Source organism: Mustela nivalis, assembly GCF_964662115.1.
Source record: "Mustela nivalis genome assembly, chromosome: 8".
NCBI lineage: Eukaryota > Metazoa > Chordata > Mammalia > Carnivora > Mustelidae > Mustela > Mustela nivalis.
Genome location: NC_139027.1, coordinates 80,498,405 through 80,503,537, shown reverse-complemented (window position 1 = coordinate 80,503,537; position 5,133 = coordinate 80,498,405). Strand labels below are relative to the sequence as shown.

The 5,133-nt window shown below is 42.7% G+C and overlaps 1 long non-coding RNA gene across 2 annotated transcripts; it reads right to left on the bottom strand.

Moving 5' to 3' along the window:
- Positions 1 to 1,450: 1,450 nt before the first annotated feature.
- Positions 1,451 to 4,901, bottom strand: LOC309871149. Of its 2 annotated transcripts, XR_014315061.1 has the most exons (6): positions 4,754 to 4,901; positions 4,505 to 4,631; positions 3,902 to 4,027; positions 2,822 to 2,915; positions 1,847 to 2,013; positions 1,451 to 1,690 (listed from the first exon to the last, which is right to left on the bottom strand). It is a non-coding gene; the product is annotated as an uncharacterized lncRNA (long non-coding RNA). The 2 variants fall into 2 exon arrangements; XR_014315062.1 differs by lacking the exon at positions 2,822 to 2,915.
- Positions 4,902 to 5,133: the final 232 nt, after the last annotated feature.

Genomic DNA, 5,133 nt, shown 5'->3' with positions numbered 1-5,133 from the left:
AGCCTCTACCTTCGGCTCGGGTCATGATCCCAGGGTCCTGGGATCGAGCCCCACATTGGGCTCTCTGCTCAGCAGGAAGCCTGCTTCCCTCTCTCTTTCTGCCTGCCTCTCTGCCTACTTGTGATCTCTGTCTGTTAAATAAATAAATAAAATCTTAAAAAAAAATGGAATAACACTTGTGTGGCTAGGAAGGTAAGAACTCAGGATGGGAAGTTGTATCAGTCAGGCTAGACAAGGGTAAGCTGCAGTAACAAACAACCTTAGCCCCTTACAATAATGAAGGTCAATTTTTTACCCAGTGGCATGTTCATCATGCATTGGCAGTGGCTCCACCACGTTATCTTCACTCTGAGACCCCAGCAGAAGAAAAAGAGTGCCTGGTGAAGAGCATGGTGGCTTATACAGCTTCTGCTCCAAAGTAACATATGCCATTTTTGCTCACATTTCACTGGCCACTGTTGCATAGCAGTGCCAGAGTTCAGTCGAGCAGGGCAGTATAATCTCTCAGTTAGGGTCACCCAATGTTGGTAAAGAGTAATTCAGTTGACTGCAGCAGAGCTAGTCAGCGGCAGAAGCAGGGAGTGTGACCAGCTGTGTAAATCAGTAACTTAGTTTCAAAGCCTGGGTCAGAATCAGAGCAGAGCTCGGAGAGCTGTTCTTGAGCCTGGGATGGGACAAACAGAGCATGGGACAGGCATGGGAAGGCCTGGGCAGTTCTCTTCAGGAAGAAAGAAAACCAAGATGAAGAAGCCAATAATAACAAATGGGAGGGGGGAGTTGATAAAAATTACACAATAACCTGACCTAAGTCCTGCTGGCCCAACAACCCACACGTGTTCACAGACAGGTGAGCACTTGTGTTGTGTGCCCAGGAGGCTGGGTCCCTGGTGGAAGAGAACCATGCAAAGAAATGAAGCCCTGGCACCTGTTTCTGTTCTCAGACTCATCTTTGCATCCTCAGGAAAGTTCTGTTCTTTGCTGGGCTGTCTCAAGTCAATAGCCATGAGTGAGAAAAGTGACAAATGGAATGAGAGAAACAACATCATCATAGAACACATGAACACAAAACACACAACACATGCCTGGTCTTTGGGTGCCCCTGCACACACAGTACACACATTTAAAAAATATATATATATTTTCTGTTACCTAAGCTTACACTCAACATGGGGCTTGAATTTGCAACCCTGAGATCAAGAGTCACACGCTCCACTGACAGAGCAAGCCAGACACCCAGAGAGTGCACATATTTCAGATGGAATGGTCATGGAAGGTTAGGAGGGAACAAAGGATGGCAATATGGAAAAGTGGTAAAAGAAAATTAATAAGATAAACAAGAGTGGGACCTCACCCAGGCCAGTGGTGACAATGCTCCATGAGCTGAGGAGTATAATTAACTCAATCCATTGCTCCTAAACTCCAAAAATGAATGAATGAATGAATGAATGAATGAATGAATATTTTTGTCTTCTACTCAGTCTTCTGAAGTATTTTGTGTTTCACCAGAGAGATCTTGTTAGAGCTTCAAAAAGTTGTGGAGCTACTTGTTTGCTTTATTTCATGAAGAGACTGTGTGTAGCTCTCGTCCCATGGGGTGCGCTCGGATGTTCTCAGGTACTCCCTGGGTGAACTGCATGGAGTCTGGAACGAGGACCCATCTGACAACCAATGGGCTCACCAGTAAAAATTCCTGTGATGATAGAAATGTTCTCCAGCCTGTGCTGTTCAACTCAGAAGCTGAATTTTAAATTTTATTTAAGTTTAAGTGCAAAGGCATACAGCTATCATTTGGGGCATCCGAAGCTAGATTCTAGGTCCCAGAGTGGATGTGCCAGGCAGTACCTACCTTCTGGATGGGTCTGGAACTCTCCAGATCGTCTGGCCTGGCTGTTACATGTTACATGGGGCACAGCGGGTCCTGGCTCCTTCTTAGAAGTAGAAGATATGTAATCATGTGGGCTGGGGTCACCAAGGGGAGGCAGCGGAGTCTAGGGCATCCTTCTCAACCAGGTTCTACAAGAGAACAAAGTCCTATGGAACATAACGGGAGTGCCTATTTCTTCAATGTTCTCAAGAGCAGCACCTATCTAGAACCATTCTAGGTGCACGGGGGAGAAGGGAATTATTTATATTCAGGATCTTAGGGCTTTTCTTCTGGAACTGGGATTTTTAAAAACTGGTCTAGGGGAAGGGAGGGCCCTTAAAGTAGAAGTAAAAGTAAGGAAGTAGATCCCAACCTTCTCATTCCTTCCAAAGACATTTTTCTTGAACCTACAAAACCATTACAGGTATCAGAATGCAACAGAAGCCTACAGTATGTCCAACATCTTGCCTGATAATTCTCTGGTATATAAGCAAAAGCATTTCATCATCCAAGGAAGAAGTTCCAGCCAACTTCCAAGCCATGACTAATCTTGTTTTCTTCTCCATCATCATCACCATCAACCCTCTCCACCACTGCCTCCAAAACACTTGATTTCCTGGCCAGTTGTGCAAAGCAACTTATGTGAGGATAAAAACAAATATAACCTTTTAAAAGCTTACAAGTACAGACAGATACAAAGAATGTAGGTCGTGTTTGGCACATAAAACTTATATATAAATCAACTTGTATCTTTAAGACAAGAAATAGCTTACCAAAAAAAAAAAAAAGAGAAATAGCTGACATTGTTAGTAGAATACAGAAAAGTATAAGAAAGAATATATATATATAGTATAAACATACTATATGTGTATACAGTATGCATATATTTACACATTTATACACATATATACATATACATAGACAAACACATATATATATATAAATATTTATACATACATGAGATTCAGACAATATAGACAAGTGGAAAGTGAAAGTCTCTTCCCTTCACATCTCTCTTCAAAATGGTAGCTTTCAAGAACTTTTCTTGATTCTGTCCATAAATTAAAAAAAGAAAAACCTTTATGTAAAACTATTCATGTCAATGCATACTCAATCATACACATGCATAATTCGTAGGGGGATCAGCATATACAGACATAAATACTGGCTTTTTCTGATGTCTTGCAGGATTTAAGGAGAGCTGGGTTTCAGGGAAAATTGAGACCAGGGACCAGGACACCATCAGAACCCTCTCTCTCTCTGACTTGAGCCCTCTTTCTCTTTGAAAATTTTATCAGTTCTCCATATCTGTGGAGATTTCTACCCTTGGAACATGTAGGCACACCTTCTTCTTTGTCCTGCCTGCATAGTATTCCATTGTGTGGGCTTCAGAGTTGAATTATGTCCCCCAACCAAAAAAAAAAAAAACCATGTGGAAGTCCTAACTCTTAGTTCTTCTTCAGAATGTGACTTTATTTAGAGATGAGGTCTTTATAGAGACAGTGAAGTGAAAATGAGATCAGTAAGTACAAAAATGACTGTTGTCCTGATAAAAAGGAGAAATTTGAGCATAGAGACAGGTGTACACAGAAGAAGTTGTTATGAAGAAGTAGAGGGAGAAGACCACCATTTTCAAAACAAGAACAGAGGCCTAGAAGAGTTTCTTCCCTCACAACTCTCAGGAAGAATCAGCCCTGTCAACACCTTCATCTTGAACTTCTTGCTTCCACAACTGTGAGACAGTAAATTTCTATTATTTAAGAATACATCATCTGTGGCATTTTGTTATGGCAACCCTGGAAACTAACACATGTGGTACATCAACATTTATGTTGCTAGTCCCTTTGACGGACGCTTTGTCTCCAGAAGAATGTTTTTAATGCAGTAGGCAAATTGCAATAGAAAGAATCCCTTTGGGTGAGTTGTTTGTTTTTTATAAAACAAACAATTTTGGGGGGGGGGGTATGAACACTTACTAATTTTTCAGACTTGATTATTTGCTTTTTAATATATCAAGCTTTCTTAAAGCGAGCCCACCTGTAAACAAGAAGCTGACGGAGTGCAGTCACAGGGATTCCACAGCTCACAGTGAGTGAAAGGGAGTCAGGTGACATTCCTAGGACTCTTTCGGTTTCAAGTGACAGAAGCCCCATTTGTACTAGCCTGAGGGGAAAGGAAATTAAAATTTTTAAAGATTATTTATGTGAGAGAGAGGGAGAATGAGTTGAAGGGAGGGGCAAAGGAGGAGAAGCAGACTCCATGCTAAGCAGGGAGCCTGACTCAAGCCTTGATCTCAGGACCCTGAGATCTTAACCTTAACCGATTGAGCCACCCAGGCATCCTGGAAATTAATTTTAAGGCTATTCTGATGTCTTGCAGGATTTAAGGAGAGCTGGGTTTCAGGGAAAATTGAGACCAGGGACCAGGACACCATCAGAACCCTCTCTCTCTCTGACTTGAGCCCTCTTTCTCTTTGAAAATTTTATCAGTTCTCCATGTCTTCTTGAGATGAGCTTCCCTGTCTATGTGACCCACAAGATAGAGAGCCTGGCTTTGAAAGAACTCTGATGGGTTCAGCTTGGGTCACACTGTCATGCCAGGACCTAGCCTCACCCAAGAGCAGAGTCATGGTGTACTAACCTGACTGCAGCTTTGGAAACCATTTGGATGTTGGGAGTGGCATGGTGGGTGGGAAACTGTTGCTGGTCGAAGGAAGTTTCCAGAAGACAACAGCCTGAGGTCTCCTAATTGTTTTGATGGAAGCTTCCTAGAAGAGATATAATTTCACTGATGCCACCATTTAGAGAAAACCTTTTTAACACCCACCCCAAGGGCCCTGGGCCAGCTCCTTGGGCCACAGAGAAGACCCCCCTATACGAGCAGAGGTACCTTTGACAATTTGAATCTCCACACGTGCATCCCTCCCCAGACCTCTGCAACTGTGTGATCCTTCCAGGCAGAAGCAGAAAGCAGCAGAAATGACTGTCAAAACAAGGCCGGGCTCTGCCTGCAGGAAAATCCGGGCTGTGGCAGTGGCTCAACGCCTGCCAAACGAAATACCAGTTAGGAGATGTCGCTGGCATGCAATTTAAAGAATAACTCGACTAGCACTTGAGGTTATTTAGAAAAATACCTTTGGTCACGTGCTTTCCAGAATGCTATGTACTTGAAATGAATCATCTGTACCCAGCCCAGAGCAGATTTAATTACAATCCCCTCCCGTGTTGCTTCTTTTAAAACTTGACCTTCTTTTCTGGTTGCTATTCAAA